Below are 18350 nucleotides of genomic sequence, written 5' to 3' on the forward strand. Positions count from 1 at the left end.
TGCTCCACTACCAGGGCGACGCTGACCACTTGCATGGTGGCCGCTATGTATAGCAGGAGGGATTCTCCATCGACTGGAGGAACCAAGATTGGGGCCCTTGTCAGAAGTAGTTTGACCATGTCAAGTGCCTCCTGGGCCTCGGATGTCCACTCAAAGCGGTTGGCTTTCTTCAAGAGTCGATAATGGGGGAGACCTCATTCGTCGAGGCATGAGATGAATTGGCTGAGTGCGGCGAGGCACCCCGTGACTCGCTGAACCCCCTTTATGTTCTGAATCGGGCCCATCCTTGTGATGGCTAAGACTTTCTCCGGGTTGGCTTCGATGCCACGCTCGGAGATGATGAAGCCGAGCAGCATGCCCCTCGGGACCCTAAAAATACACTTCTCAGGATTGAGTTTGATGCCATTTGCTCAGAGTTTTGCGAAGGTTTGCTCAAGATCGGCAACGAGATGGTCAGCTCATTTGGACTTAACTATGATGTCATCAACGTAGGCCTCAATGGTCCGCCCGATGAGGTCCACGAAGCATTTGAGCATATAGCACTGGTATGTAGCCCTAGCGTTCTTTAGACCGAACAACATTGAAACGTAGCAGAACGATCCAAAGGGGGTGATGAAAGATGTTGCGAGCAGGTCAGATTCTTTCATCGTGATTTGATGGTACTCGGAGTACGCATCAAGGAAGCAGAGGATTTCACACCCTGAGGTAGAGTCGACTATTTGGTCTATGCGTGGCAAAGGAAACGGATCCTTTGGGCATGCCTTGTTGAGACCCGTATAGTCTACACACATCCTCCATTTCCCACTCTTCTTTTGTACAAGAATGGGATTGGCTAACCACTCTGGGTGGTATACTTCCCTGATGAATCTGACAGCCGATAGTTTTGCTATCTCTTCACCGATGGCCATGCGTTTCTCCTCGTCAAAGCGACATAGGCGTTGCTTCATCGGCTTGGAGACTAGGTGGATTTTCAAGGTATGCTTGGTGACCTCCCTCAGAATGCCTAGCATATCTGAGGGTTTCCACGCAAAGATGTCTTTGTTGTCGCGGAGGAAGTCGACGAGCGCGCTTTCCTATTTGGAGGAAAGCGTGGTACCAATGTGTACCATTTTGCCCTCAGTGCTCCTGGGGTCTACGAGGACTTCTTTAGAGCCCTCTACCGACTCGAACGACCCGATCGACTTCTTGGCATCGGGCGCTTCTTTGGTGACCTCCTCCCTGAGGGCGGCGAGTTCTCTAGAGGCGACGATCGCTATGGCATGACCGCAACACTCGACCTCGCATTCGTAAGTGCGCTGGAAGGAGGTGCCGACGGTGATGACCCTGTGGGGGCCCAACATCTTTAGCTTGAGGTATGTATAGTTGGGAACGGCCATGAACTTCGCATAGCATGGACATCCCAGGATGGCATGGTAGGTTCCGGGGAACCCAACCACCTCGAAGGTGAGGGTTTTAGTCCTATAATTGAACTGATCCCTGAAGGTAATGGGTAGATCGATCTGCCCAAGCGGCATGGCCTGCTTCCCAGGCACGATGCCGTGGAAAGGTGCTCGGGTTGTGCGGTGGTGTGTCCGGTCGACGCCCATCTCGTCGAGCGTCTTGGTGTACATGATGTTGAGGCCGCTGCCTCCATCCATTAGTACTTTGGTGAGCCACTTTGGGCTGATGATCGGGTCAACCACGAGTGGATATCTTCTCGGGTGTTGGACGCTATCTAGATAGTCAGTCCGATCGAAGGTTATGGTGGACTCTGACCATTGGAGGAAGGCAGGCGTGGCCGGTTTGGTCATATAGACCTCGCGATGCGTGACCTTCTGGCTGCATTTGGAGTCGTAGGCCACTGATCCTCCAAAGATCATAAGGCAGCCGTCCGGTGTTGGAAAGCCACCGTCCTTCTCCTCGGCGTCGTCCGTGGTGGGGGCGGGGTCCTTTCCTTGCTCCCCTTTGTTGGAACCTCTGAACAAGAACCGCCGCATGAGGATGCAGTCCTTGAGCAGATGTTTAACCAGGAAGGCATGGTTCAGGCATGGCCCCTCGAGTAGTTTCTCGAAGTGGTTCGGAGTGCCCTCCATGGGCTTCCGACCACCCTTGCGGTCAGCAGCGGCCACGAGCGAGTCCTCACGCCGTTGCTTCTTGTTCTTCCTTTTGGCGAAACGATTGGAGGTGCCTTCACCGGCGCCCTCATCCTGCCTTGCCTTGCCTTGCCCTCAAGATGATCAAAGATTGCTCTGACCACCTCCTCTCTTGAGGCATGGTTGGTGGCGATGTCCAGGAGTTCCATGGTGGTTCGCAAGCCCTTGCGTCCTAGCTTATGAACCAAAGATTTGTAGGTAGTCTCAGACAAGAAGGCTCCAATAATGTCGGCGTCAGCGACATTAGGGAGCTCGTTGCACTGTCAGGAGAAGCGACAGATGTACCAATGGAGGGTCTCACCGGCCTTCTGACGGTAGTTCTAGAGGTCCCAGGGGTTCCCAGGGCGGTTGTATGTGCCCTAGAAGTTCCAAACAAAGATCTCCTTTAGATCCGCCCAACTCTGGATCGCGTTGGACGGCAGGTGTTCCAACCACGCTCGTGCCGAATTGGCTAAGAATAGTGGAAGGTTGTGGATAATGAAGTCGTCATTATCCGCACCACCGGCTTGGTAGGCAAGCCGATAGTCTTTGAGCCAAAGTCTGGGGTTTGTCTCCCTAGAGTACTTAGGGATATTGGTAGGTGGTCCGTACCTTGGCGGGAAAGCAGCATTGAGGATGTGCTGGCCGAAGGCCTGAGGGCCTAGCAGGCCAGGGCTCGGGCTCCGGTCCTTGCCGCTATCGTAGCTTCTGCCACGACGAGGATGATAGCCGTGGTGGGCTCCTTCTCTCAGGTCGCTATAGGTGTGTCTACGGGCGTCGAGGGAAAGCTGCGTGTGTCACGGTTGCAGCCGAGGCACTGATGCACCAGGACCGTGGCGTGTTGCCTGCCGCCTTGTCATGCCTGGTGGACTGACATGTCCCTGGCGGGGCGCGCCGAGGTACGATAAAATCAGAGACTTTACTGATAGCAAAACGATAAACAAAATTAGACAGTAACCATAAGCTCCATGTGAGAAAATAATTAAAAGAAAGATCCAACTATCACCATCATATATTACAACCCATGTGTTTATTTATGGTGTATATGCACAAGTGTGCACTCATTCTATTACTCCCATCCCACCAAGCATCCTCAAAGCTATCTACCTAAGATGGTGAAAACATGCGTATGAGATTTATGGAAAACCTCAACATGCTTATTAGCTCGGCCGATTTGTATGTGCATCACGCACCGGATGACTAGCCAACGATGCTAAATGTTGCACCACTAGTTTGGCCTATGATGTAGCGGTGAGGACCAGCATGTAATCACCGTTGGACCATACACCGGGTTGACGATGAAAACATTTATCACCGTCGGTAAGGCACCCTTTTGGAACCCCTCAGACTATGAACCGACGGTGAAATTTATCACCTCCGGTTCTCACATAACCGGTGGTGAAAGTCCTAGCGGTGATCAAAACATTCTGTAGTAGTGATTTTTAGGGAACTCCTCAAAGCAGGCATCTAGTATCCATCCATGATTTTTGTTGAACTGATAATGGTAGTGTAAGCGAACCATGCTTAAGTAGTACAACATAGGGGATGATGGCTCAAAGGCTTGACACCGTTTAACTATGGTTAGCACTTTTAGTTGGTCATATTTTATTAATCCTAAATCATTAATTTAGTATAGAAACCAAACCAAGTGAAGTAATATAATTAATCAATATTCAAAATATTTCCAAACCATCCAAGGAACCACTAATCAAGAAAGATCCAAGCCTCTCGTGTCCGTGAGCACGTCTGTTATAACAGTTCAATTAATTTCTATAGAAATGTACAAGTTTCTGCTGATCCTTGATTCCCATATGATAGGGGCCTTTCCGCAATATCACCTCTTCTAAGGAAGTGTGGCATGGTTTCATTATGTAACCTTTCACTAGACACCTTAGCAAGTTAGTAGCCGCTAATGTTTTGATTTGACAAAGCAGATGTAGATGCTCTCCTCCGAGAGTGGCACACTATTGACCACAACCTAGTACACACAACGATAGGACGGGAGCTATACCCCTCATGGGACCCCCTCTTGCTCCTTTCGGTAACCATTGACAAGCTAGAGACACACTAGTTATGTGATTAACATCATGGCCATGTGATACTCCTAGTTGTATGGTACATCCTGGGAGGACGCTTTAGGATTATGTCCTTAGGGAGAGGAATCTAGAGTACTCAAAACATATGCTCGAGCCGCCCTAGACCATGTTGCTAAAAAGCATCATATTATCACACTGCATATATCATTAATCAAGATAGATTATTAGCTTTGATTTTGCGCGGCCGCAACTATCCAAACATGCATACGAACCCAAAGGAACAAGGATATATGGTACAAAAGTAATCTAGATAAATTAGCTTATGTCATTTCAAATTTAGACACATGCATGATGTATGAAATAGTCATTGTTCACTGGTACAAGGAGCCTTTGTTACACTTGCCTTCATCAAAAGTATGGCCCTGGTACAGCTGATCACAAACTTGATCTTCAACAACCTCAAATTGTGCACCTTCTATACATAGTCCACATCATCATACAAGCATTCACATTGCCGCCATACATGCATTCACATCAAGCAATAGATTCTAACTAATAGTAATCTATTAGAATAGTAAACCATACAATCAAAACAAAAGATAAAAGGTGCAATGTGGGTACATATAGTTAATCCTCCTATGTTGGTGAACCTGTGTTGGTGTGGGAATAGATGGATAGACAAATAGACAGAAAGACAGAGAGAGAGAGAGAGAGATGGATAGATAGATGTAACGCCCTAGAGTCCAAATGGCTCAGATCCACTCTGCACACAGAGTGAACCACACCTACCACCATGCACATACGCTTTCATCCTTGCTTCATGCAAAAGGATTAACCCGGGGATGGTGGGATAGACTCTAGAAGCCTTATATATTGGTCTAACCCACTTTTAACAACCAAGGTGGGACTAACCATTTACAATATCTCATAGCATGCACATGGGCCACTATGGGCCAAATTCTTAATTAGGCCAGATGTGATAATAGATAGATAGAAAGATAGAAAGATAGAGAGACAGGTAGATAGATAGACAGACATACAAACAAACAGATAGATAGATAGATAAATAGATAGATAGAGATAGATAGATAGATAGATAGATAGATAGATAGACAGACAGACAAATAGATAGATAGATAGATTGATAGATAGACAGACAGACAGATAGATAGAAGGACAGACATACAGACATATAGATAGATAGATAGAAAGATAGATAGATATATAGATATATATTGAGAGATAGATAGACTATGGAATGTATATATACTGGTCATGTGGTATAGACTTTGATATAAACACATCACTAGTTTTAGCTCTTATCTCTCACCCATGGCAAAGTCCCTGAAGTATACCGATAACATCCAAGGACTCTTGCTGCTTTCCATGGTTCTTCTAGCATCATGTGTCCTTCATGCACACATAATAAGTGGTAATGAATGAATTTGACACATTTTCCCTTTGAGTAAATTTATATACATGCAGTGTTATTCTGACCATATTGCATGTAATTTGATTGATCTTTGTTAGGGCAAACCACAGAGGATATCAACACTGGGAGGGTGAGGACGACTGTGATGGAGGGAACAGCCAAGACAATTGGAGATCAGAAAGATCTTGGGTGCTTTCTACAAGCTGCATTGCACTGCTGCCAAAAGACAGGACACTGCTTTCAAGAACTATTGGAATGTTTGAAGCACTGTAATGCACATGTTTAAAAAGAGGTCATGCTTTCTCCAATTTGTAGTTGGAGATCATAAAGATGTTATACCTAATGGTGCATTTACCAAAGGATAAAATAAGCGTATTAACTTGTTTCTAACATCGCCATTGTGACAACAAATTGCTTATATTGTCATATTGGATGTCCATAATATATAACATTTCACCTACAATGGCTTATGTAACACCCCAGAAAGAAAACAATAACATCCTTTTGGTGTATTACCACACTACACTTCAACATGAGCATAACAACAGAGAACACAAAAGCATTGACTATCATATAGATTATGTGATAAAATGAGAGACTTTACTGATAGCAAAATGATAAACAAAATCAGACAGTAACCATAAGCTCCATGTGAGAAAATAATAAAAAGAAAGATCGAACTATCACCATCATATATTACAACCCATGTGTTTATTTATGGTGTATATGCACAAGTGTGCACTCATTCTATTACTCCCATCCCACCAAGCATCCTCGAAGCTATCTACCTAAGATGGTGAAAACATGCATATGAGATTTATAGAAAACCTCAACATGCTTATTAGCTCGACCGGTTTGTATGTGCATCACGCACCGGATGACTAGCCAACAATGCTAAATGGTGCACCACCAGTTTGGCCTATGATGTAGTGGCGAGGACCAGCATGTAATCACCGCCGGACCATACACCGGGTCGACGATGAAAACATTTATCACCGTCGGTAAGGCACCCTTTTGGAACCCCTCATACTATGAACCGACGGTGATATTTATCACCTCCGGTTCTCACATAACCGGTGGTGAAAGTCCTAGCAGTGATCAAAACATTATGTTGTAGTGATGTTTAGGGAACTCCTCAAAGTAGGCATCTGGTATCCATCCATGATTTTTGTTGAACTGATAATGGCAGTGTAAGTGAACCATGCTTAAGTAGTACAACATAGGGGATGATGGCTCAAAGGCTTGACACCGTTTAACTCTGGTGAGCACTTTTAGTTGGTCATATTTTATTAATCCTAAATCATTAATTTAGTATAGAAACCAAACCAGGTTGAAGTAATATCATTAATCAGTATTCAAAATTTTTCCAAACCATCCAAGGAACCACTAATCAAGAAAGATCCAAGCCTCTCGTGTCTGTGAGCATGTCTGTTATAACAGTTTAATTAATTTCTACAGAAATGTACAAGTTTCCGTTGATCCTTGATTCCCATATGATAGGGGCCTGTCCACCATATCACCTCTTCTAAGGAAGTGTGGCATGGTTTCATTATGTAACCTTTCACTAGACACCTTAGCAAGTTAGTAGCCACTAATGTTTCAGTTTGACAAAGCAGATGTAGATGCACTCCTCCGAGAGTGGCAAACTATTGACCACAACCCAGCACACACCCATGATAGGACGGGAGCTATACCCCTCATGGCACCCCCTCTTGCACCTTTCGGTAACCATTGACAAGCTAGAGACACACTAGTTATGTGATTAACATCATGGCCATGTGATACTCCTAGTTGTATGGTACATCCTAGGTGGACGCTTCAGGATTATGTCCTTAGGGAGAGGAATCTAGAGTACTCAAAACATATGCTCGAGCCCCCTAGACCATGTTGTTGAAAAGCATCATATTATCACATTGCATATATCATTAATCAAGATAGATTATTAGCTTTGATTTTGCGCAGCCGCAACTATCCAAACATGCATACCAACCCAAAGGAACAAGGATATATGGTACAAAAGTAATCTAGATAAATTAGCTTATGGCATTTCAAATTTAGACACATGCATGATGTATGAAATAGTCATTGTTCACAGGTACAAGGAGCCATTGTTACACTTGCCGTTATCAAAAGTATGGCCCTGGTACAGCTGATCACAAACTTGATCTTCAGCAACCTCGAATTGTGCACCTTCTATACATAGTCCACATCATCATACAAGCATTCACATTGCCGCCATACAGGCATTCACATCAAGCAATAGATTCTAACTAATAGTAATCTATTAGAATAGTAAAGCATACAATCAAAACAAAAGATAAAAGGTGCAATGTGGGTACATATAGTTAATCCTCCTATGTTGGTGAACCTATGTTGGTGTGGGAATAGATGGATAGATAAATAGATAGAAAGACAGAGAGAGAGATGGATAGATAGATGTAACGCCCTAGAGTCCAAATGGCTCAGATCCACTCTGCACATAGAGTGAACCACACCTACCACCATCCACATATGCTTTCATCCTCTCTTCTTGCAAAAGGATTAACCCGGGGATGGTGGGAAAGACTCTAGAAGCCTTATATATTGGTCTAACCCACCTTTAACAACCAAGGTGGGACTAACCATCCACAATATCTCATAGCATGCACATGGGCCACTATGGGCCAAATTCTAAATTAGGCCAGACGTGATAATAGATAGATAGAAAGATAGAGAGACAGGCAGATAGATAGACATCCAGATAGATAGATAGATAGATAGATAGAGATAGATAGATAGATAGACAGACAGACAGACATATAGATAGATAGATAGATAGATAGATAGATAGATTGACAGATAGACAGACAGACAGATAGATAGAAGGACAGACATAAGATAGATAGATGGAAAGATAGATAGATATATAGATATATATTGAGAGATAGATAGACTATGGAATGTATATATACTGGCCATATGGTATAGAATTTGATATAAACACATCACTAGTTTTAGCTCTTATCTCTCACCCATGGCAAAGTCCCTTAAGTATACCGATAACATCCAAGGACTCTTGCTGCTTTCCATGGTTCTTCTAGCATCATGTGTCCTTCTAGCATCATGTGTTCTTCTAGCATCATGTGTCCACCATATCACCTCTTCTAAGGAAGTGTGGCATGGTTTCATTACATAACCTTTCACTAGACACCTTAGTAAGTTAGTAGCCGCTAATGTTTCAGATTGACAAAGCAGATGTAGATGCTCTCCTCCGAGAGTGGCACACTATTGACCACAACACAGCACACACCACGATAGGATGGGAGCCATACCCCTCATGGCACCCCCTCTTGCGTCTTTCGGTAACCATTGACAAGGTAGAGACACACTAGTTATGTGATTAACATCATGGCCATGTGATACTCCTAGTTATATGGTACATCCTGGGTGGACGCTTCAGGATTATGTCCTTAGGGAGAGGAATCTAGAGTACTCAAAACCTATGCTCAAGCCCCCCAGACCATGTTGCTAAAAAGCATCATATTATCACATTGCATATATCATTAATGAAGATAGATTATTAGCTTTGATTTTGCATGGCCGCAACTATCCAAACATGCATACCAACTCGTAGCAACAAGGATATATGGTACAAAATTAATCTAGATAAATTAGCTTATGGCATTTCAAATTTAGACACATGCATGATGTATGAAATAGTCATTGTTCACAGGTACAAGGAGCCTTTGTTACACTTGCCTTCATGAAAAGTCACTACTAGGAATATTCACTTCTATGACGATCCGTTTTCATCACTAAAGGAGCCAAATTCGTCATAATTTCAATTTTATGATGAAAAATGGTTCATCATAGAAGTCGCGTCATTCTTGCAATTCTATGATGATTCTAGAAAATTGTCATAGAATTGGATTGATCTATGACAAAAACTGATCGTCATAGAACTGCTTTGGCATGCGTGGCAAGGGGGCAGCCATGCTGGCGGTTGCATTCATTGGAGATGCTTTCCATGTATACCTGCTATAGCCGGTTGCATTGGAGATGGTTCGGGTACATGTCACCTTGTTATTGGACAACATGGCCATCTCTGTGTCGGCACAAAATTTTGTCCCGTGCCGAGGGCACACGAGCAAGCCGGAAGGGTCCGCTCAATGGACATGGAGATCCACCTAGCTTCAGCGCAGAGATGGTCGATCCTACACACTCCTCCCAAGACATGCCAGTCAATTTGACCCTGCAATTGACAAGGAGAGAAAGTTTATCAGTAATTTAGGGCAAAACGTGCCGGTGTTGCCAGACAGTCCCGAATGTGCGGCTCTGAGAGCCGATCTGAAAGGAGATCGACTAAATAGTCAATTCCAGCATATTCATAAGAATAAATCAGTTAAAGCTCATGGGGTTGTGCAAGAAGAATCGGTTATCATTCAGGATGAATATAATTATTTAGATCAATATTGGTCAATGGCAAAAGGATATCAACAATGGTTAATTTATGCTAAGTCAATGACTGCAAGTAACTGAACCCCTTTTTATATAAAAGAAATAGTTCATCATCATTGAACTATTTAATAAAGATAAATCTAATGAACATATTAGATCTCATCTATGGCTATGACCAGTGGGGCGTGAGGCAGAATCATGCAGGCTGTAGAAACATCAATAGACTCGACGACCCTAACTGATTACTAATATCAGTGGGGCATGAGGCAGAATCATGCAGGCCATAATACAATAATAAGATCATGGGGCTAACACATCTTTCAACCTATCCCTACTTCAATGATCTCGTGACGCGAACTGTTCGTGAAAGCACTCGATATCGGCTAAAACCACCGATTCAGGCATAGCGCACAGTTAAGGTCATGCCCTATCAGGAATAAATCTACCGAATAATGATCCCCACTCCACGGTGCTAACAGTGGGGTGTGAGGCAGAATCACACAGGCCATGATAACGGGCCATGGAATGGTTTTCGCTAACCAATAGATCTACTCAAGATCAGACATGCCTTAACCGCACACTATGTGCTATCAAGATTGACATAAAACAACCGATAAAACATAACTCATCGTTTAAAGTGCAGATTAGATCAGTTTAGATTAACAAACAATGGGTTAAACAAGATATAAGGACGATCTAGATCAATCTCAATCGGGCAAAGTGATATTGCTGTAATTAAATAAATAATGGAGGCAATAAGAAATATTGGTAACTTAATGAATCTATCCAAAGGAACGCCACCCTTAGATAGAGCCGATAACTTGACCTTAATCTAGTTCGAGAAGTGGAGGTTGACCGGATCGATGCAACCTTACTTGAACTAGCCAAGAATCGATAACTAACTTATACCAGAGTTGCAGTGGAGGTCGACCGGATCGATACAGCCGTACGAACAGAAGTATAAGCCATGACGGTACTTACAGACAAGCAGTGGAGGTCGACCAGATTGATGCAACCATACTTGCTGAAGAACTCGCCGAGATCTACTCTACTCCTACTCCTAAGGGGTGGCCAGAGCCGAAAAAGTAAGTAACTTGTATTGGATTGATTGTGTGTTTTTTACAATAGCCGAGGTCTGATATTTATACCCAGAGCCAAAACATGAATCCTACTCGAGCACGACTTGTTACAAACTTTGGCATAGAAGAAAACATTCCTAATTTAAGATAACTTGGACCCTAATCTTTCCCTTTTTGTAGAGTCTGATATGCAATTTCCTGGTGCCAACCATAGCTCATCATCGCTATCTGCTGACGTCACCCAAAGAGATCCGATTCCAGAGTCGTATCTGAATCAGCCGATATTGATCCTTGTGTAATCGATTCCTTGATGGGCACAATTTTGGAAGCCTTCAAATTCCCGCATTCTTCTCTCCAAATTTTGGTGTAAACACATGCCCCCCAATTTTGGGATAAAAGTGATTTTATTCCAAAATTCCTATTTATCCGTTTACCACACTACAACTATTTTTGTTCTGAGATATACGCGCGAGTCCTGACTTTCCAGGCTGAGTCTTATATAATGTCCCAATAGTACATCTTCCAATTCACTTGGCCCTTTTCCCTTTTTCCTTTTCCTTGGGCAAACTTTAACAGCCGACGCTGTCATCGCCAAGGCATCAAACCCTAGCAAATCCTCTATTCTATCAAGCCATCATCCAAGCGATTCTTCATCAGATTCAATCCTATTTTGGCTGCAATGGCGACCATCGACCACGTTCCTGAGGTATGCCTCCAAGTTTTATTCTCCAAGCATCGGTCATCACCTTGTATTTCTTTTCTTCTCAAGCTCATTTCATCTGATTCCTAGGAAATGAGGAACGAAATCTTGATCCCATCAGCTGTGGCTTCTAATATCTATTTTCTTGGGCCTATGTGCGACCCTGACCCATCCGATTTCATCCATCAAGAAACCAATCAAATCCCCTTCAAACAGTCTGCAGTAGATTTATCCTCCTAGAACACTAAGACTCCCTTCAGAAATTGACCCAAAATGCCCAAGGGATGGAGAGACTGGTTTCGTAGGGTGTCCGAGAGAAAGGGTGGAGATTGGGAACTTTATGATCTGAATCAATGCTTGACTCTTTCGTTGTCTGGGATAGAAAGGAACGATTCACTTCTGATTGTTGTATCTTATTTCTGGTCTACCGCCCTGAATGCCTTTGTATTTGGTCATGGCCCAATGACCATCACCCTGGCCGATGTCTACATGTTGACCGGCCTTAGAATCACTAGATCAATGCAGCCTTATGAGTACTTGAGTGCTGACTCCAAGAAATTAGCCAAAATAGCAGACTGTACAGGATGGGTCAGTTACATTCTGAACCATGTTGGAGATGAGTCAACCGTCAGTGATAGGGAATATGTAGCTTTTTTGAATATGTGGCTGGAGAGATTCGTCTTCTGTGGGTTGTCTTGTGGTCTGACTTACAACCATAAGCTTATGGTAGAGCATCTGGCAGTAGGCAAGGAAATCCCTCTTGGAAAGTATCTGCTAGGGGCAACTTATCATCTGATGTATTAGGTAACAGCCCAATTACTGAAGAACAAACCAGTGCATACTATTAGTGGCCCTTGGTGGTTGATACAGTTATGGTTGAACCTGTATATGCACAAGATTATAAGATCTAATCTCAGAAACCTCAGCTTTCCTTCCTCCAATTTTGATGAGGAATATAAGGGTGAAGAAGGAAGAACCCGCCAGTGCTTGAGCTACAGTGAGGCTTCATCGGCCATAGTAATTGATGTCGATGTTGGCCATCTCTTCAAAAAAATTTACAGAGGGTTTGATGCAGAAGTCCTGACTTGGCTGCCATACGATGAGGATGAAAACAATGAGTTAATCTTTCCATTCAAATTCCGATTTGAATCAGGCTGTTTGGATGAGATGGCGGCTGCAATCTTCAATTCCTTTATCAAGCCCTGCGTCCTTCCAGCCGAATTCCACCATGGCCGCGACAAAATGGCTATGGATTCCTTCATCCTAGGCAACCTCCCAACTTATGAGTTTTACAACCCTTCATTTGTGGCTCATCAGTTTGGCCTTGGTCAATTGCCTCCTCAACTGTTCTTCAAGAACATACTAAAGCCACAGGTAGGTATTAGTGAGGTGATGGAAGCTTCCAGAGTCTTTCAATTGGGGTCAGATCTTCCTTCCCTTTGCATGCATGACTGGATCAGGGCTATTTTATCTTCCACTCTTTTTGATTCCTGGTGGCAAGAATGGTGCTCCCACCTCTTCTATGGGCCGGTTCACCCTTTGTGCATAGCTCTGGACGGGGAATTTGCTTCTGATAGCGAGGTAACTTTTTATTCCCTCTTCAGAGAAATTACTTGGTGAATTCTTCTGCTAACTATTTTAACCGACCCTTTTCAGGATGCTGAATCTGATCCTCCAAGCTTGGATATGAAGGGGCGTCCTATAGATTACCAACCACCGTGTCCAGTTTCAAGAATGGGATCGGTTGCACCTTCACTGAAGAAGTTGATGAAAACTCATGCTGCCTCCACTATCATGATATATAAATCTTCAAAGCACAAGGTAGCTCAAGGAACAACCCAGAAAACTACTACTGGGAAGAGACTCCACAGAACGAGACCATCAGCTGCTCAGGTAAACAATTTATCTCCTTCAAAATGATATTCTATTGCTTATTTTGTTCTTTCACAGTTATCGAGCATTGTGTCCCAACCTACTCTAGGTGTGGAACTGCTATCCTAGGCATTCGACTCAACATCAACTAAACCTCCATCAGCTGATCCATGAAAGGAGCTGATTTTGGTTGACATAACCGACACTTCCACAACATCAGAAAATGTGAGTTTTATCCTTGATGCTTGTTGGGGTATTTTCTTTGACTTCTTGATTTATTCAGTCCTTTACCCTTCATCTAACTTCTTAATGTGCCAGATACTTCCTGAGGAAACACCTGTGCAAGATTGGGAGCCTGACTATTTGCTTAACGATCCTGTCGGTGTTGAAGGTGGTCTTGTTGCCGTCGACACTCAAACTGTCGATTCCCCAGTTCGACAAACAACTGATGGTAAGGAAGTTATTTGCTAAATTTATCTTTCTGCAACAAACATGAACTAAAAATCTTCCGATGTTTGTAGATGTCAATGTTGAGAGTCTAGATTCGATTCAACCAGATGTCACCGGTGTATCATCAGCTATTCCTCCTCTTCAGATAGAAACTTCAGAGAAGGTGCAATATCTTTTAACAATCCATTTTGTTATGAACTGACTCAAACCTCCTAATTGAGATTTCCTTATACATAGGCACTCAATCTCCCAGCTCTGAGCTATTCCTTTAATCTCAGGGAATATTTAGATGAAGATGAAGTCAGTTCGTCAGCCACCTCTTTTAAGGAAGCTTTGTCAGAAGAGACCAAAAATCGGCTAAGAGATGTATTGCCAATGCTTGAGAAGAACATAGCCAATTTGGTTCAAGACACTGATTCAATGCAGAGAGTCCTCTTGGCCATCAAGAGCAATCCATCCCCAGCTCTCTCCAGAATCTTATCATCTTTGTCTATCTTTGAAGTTCAGGCCCTGAAGGTGGAAAAGGCTCAGAGGAATCTGTCCGATCGTGAAACTTTACTGGCCAAGAGGAACTTCAACAAGTAAGAGGCTAAAGAGCTGACATAGTTGATTGATGATCTGAAGAATTCCTCCCTCAGGACTGATCCAGAATTGTCTAAACTGTAGATCAAGCGTGCAGAACTTGAGAGGGAGCTAGAAAACGTGAAGGCTGCCATTCACCATCACAAGTCCGCCCTGGCCCAAATACATGATGCCATTAAATAGAAGAAGCAAGAACTGCTGGCCAAAGTTAGAGAAGGTAGGGTCATCCGCAGCGGCCTTGAGGACATTTCTGGATCAGCTGAAGAAGATAAGCAACAGATTGCAGAAGCTGATGCTATTCGTCTAGAAGTACTAAATGCAATCCTGGATGTTCTAGCCTTGTAATCTATACGCTAACGTGTGGCTTGTGTAGAATCGATTATACTCTTCATCGCCTAATTGTACTTCTTGTTTTGGCTAAAGAGCCGATTTGAAACAGCTGATCCCAGCCTTTTAATCTTAATCCAGTTAAGTCTAAAAACACGGCCTTCATTAAGCGAACCCCCCAATCTTCTGTCCTTAATCACCCAGCGCCTTATTCTCTTCGGCATTGGTGAAGTGGCGATTCGCCTTCTATTAAATGTGGTTGCCTTTTGCACGTCCCGATGCGTCCGCCTCTTCGCTTCATGTCTTCAAATACCAGCCGAGGGCTTCGGCCTCGAACACATCTTCGCTTGCAACCGTTCCTGTTCCTTTGCTTTTCTCCACCTACCAAAACCCTGTAGCGATTTTCTTTCTCCCTTCCGTAGATCCAATCATCCTTCATGGCCGGCGAGGACAATCAAGGCAAGCACGCGGCGGAGGAGATCCCAGAGGAGAACATGCCGATGAACCAGCGTCTTCGATGCATGAGGTGAGATTGACATTTCCTATTTATGATGATGAACTATTCTGACTCGCCTATAGGTTTGTTGTGAATGATAGTCTTCGTCCTCTCCCTAGGGCCAGCAAGCCCTCTGATGCTGCATCTTCCACGCTGACCTCGTCGTCGGATTCTTTCGACTCCTATAATGGCGACGACGCCCGACGCTTTCTCCGAGAGTGGAGCACGGCTCAGAACCGCTATTCCGAGGTGACTTAGGAAAATGGCCAGCTTGAGATCCGCCTCGGGGTTTCTCAGGCCGCTCTTCATGTGGCCGAGGACGAGGCCTATGCCGTTCGAGCACGGCTGGCCAAGTCTGACACCATGGTGGCGGGTAAGACGGGTCCCAAGAATGCTTTACTCCGATTTCCATCGTCTTTTATGTTGACAACTCTCCTATTTCTGCGATCGTTAGCCCTAACAATGCAGTTGGAGTCTCTCCAACTGGCGGTGAATGCGATCGTGGATGCCGTCAATGCTCGGGGTTCCCTCATTGACGCTCGTCTTCAAGACATCCTAACCCGCATTCAGGAGATCGCCCTCCATGGCGTTCGTCATGGCGCGTCGGTGGCGTTGACCACGGCGCAAGTCTAGATAGGGTATGAGCTCCATGCCATGGAGACTAGCTTCCCAATGGGTGACGGCCCTGAGGAACATGATGACCTGCTGGAAGAATTCGTCGTAGCCACGGACGCCGTTGTGGACATTACATCCGCTTAGGACGTTGTGAACAAGGTCTTCGATTAATTTGTACTTAGGGTAAACCGATGGACAAAGACTCCTGTTCCTCCATGAATGTGTCTCAGTGCAATGCCCTTGTGTATGACTGTTTTTGCTTTTATTTCTTGCTCTAGAGGTGATACATATCGTATCGGCTATTATGTCTTTGAAGACTTTTTCATTTTTTGAACTAGAGGCAATACCCTTCTGGTACCGGCTATTAGAGCCGATGACTAAATGAATCGGCTATCAAGTGTTGATCAAATGCTAGGATAACATCTCTTTAAATGTTTTGCCGCAGAACTTTTCATACCAAAGGTTAAACGATTGATCAACCCAGGTCAAGCATCCCATTAAGCGAAATAGAACTCCTTTAAGAAATCTATCAACTCTGACCCACACTTAGGATTCCATTTAGCATTCATATGTCAGCCTAAACCCATATTCAGAACTAATGCTTTTTTTCCCTTATTCCAACGGCTGACGCGAAGCCATGACAGCTAACTAAAACAAACTCTCAGAGCCGATTGCTTGCACTGGCTATTGGCTTTCATTGCTGATCTTAATGAAGCCTCCTTCCCATATCTTGCCAGAAAGGCATTCGAAGTCTCCTAGTTCCCAGAAGACTGGATCGGCTGTTGCGATGCTCATAGACTCATCAGCGCGAACCAGTTCGACATCATCCCCATGCCATTGAATCAAACACTGATGCATGGTCGATGGTACACAATAGTTCACATGAATCCAATCATGACCAAGGAGCAAACTGTACGATCCTTTCCCATCGATGACAAAGAATGTGGTGAGCAGAGTTTTACTCCCAATTGTCAACTCGATGTTTATTGCCCCCTGGGTCTTGGACGCATTACCTCCAAAATCTTTAAGCATCATGTTAGTCTCCATCAGATCTCCTGGTCCCTTACCAAGTTTACAAAAAGTGGTGTAAGGCATGAGATTAATAGAGGCACCTTCGTCCACCAACAACTTGTTCATCGGCTTCCTATCAACAAAACTTTCATATATAAAGCCTTTAAGTGCCAATGCTTGACTAGTTTATCAAATATTGCTTGTTGTACAACCGTTAACTTGGCAACTATCTCCTCATACTCCGATTCATCAAAATCCAAATAAACTTCTTGATTCGTCGGAGCTCTAAACTCTGATGGTAATAGAAAAGCCATTTGAATATTAGCCGGTGGCTGCTTTCTATCGGCTGTTTGTTTAGTACGCCATACTTGAGGTTTACCGGATGTCTGAGCCTGTTCCAACTCTTTATTCCTTAGGCATTGCACCCTTCTCTTCTGGCTTCTCATCAAACCTCCTAGACACCATTGGCCTTCCTACCAAACATATTCTCTCTTGTTGCCTTCTTCATAATCAACCCAATCTTGATCGACAACTCTTTTTCCCAGCCAATTATGAATACTTCCATTTTTAAGCACCGATCCATGTTATTATGGTGATATACATCTTGAGCATGGATAGACCGGCGGTTGGCTTGAGATTGCCTAAACTCCCAATATTGATCGCTGCATTCTGGACAGTTACTCCTGGTAGGCAACTTCAAACCTTCGTTCTAGCAATGTCTGAAGAAAGGACAATTCCAATGCAATTCAGCTTGCTTTCTTTCATACCTCTCTTTCTCCCGTTGACGCTGGTATTCTTGCTTTTCTAACCAACGCTGATAATCCTTTTCCTTCTGCCGCTTCTACTTATTCAACATAATCCGAGATGTAACTCGCAGATTTGTCTCCCCATCTTTTGACGTTTCCCCCTGCTCATATCGGCTCTTTTGCTTATTGCGATGTCTTCTAATTTCCCTGTATTCGTCGGCCGATATTTGCCTCTCGGGATCGACTGTTCTAGCTTCTCTTGATTTGGTTGATGTTAGGACCTTAGTCTTTTTTTGAGCAGCCTAGCATCAACCATGTTTTGATCTCCTGGGAAAGGATTATCATCAACTTTCATTTTCCGAGGCGTATCAAATTTGAGCCTTCCCTGCTGAATAGCCCTCTGTATATGCTGCCTAAAAATTCTGCATTCATTAGTGGAATGAGAAGTAGCATTAT

Source organism: Miscanthus floridulus, chromosome 13, assembly GCF_019320115.1.
Source record: "Miscanthus floridulus cultivar M001 chromosome 13, ASM1932011v1, whole genome shotgun sequence".
NCBI classification, from domain to species: domain Eukaryota; kingdom Viridiplantae; phylum Streptophyta; class Magnoliopsida; order Poales; family Poaceae; genus Miscanthus; species Miscanthus floridulus.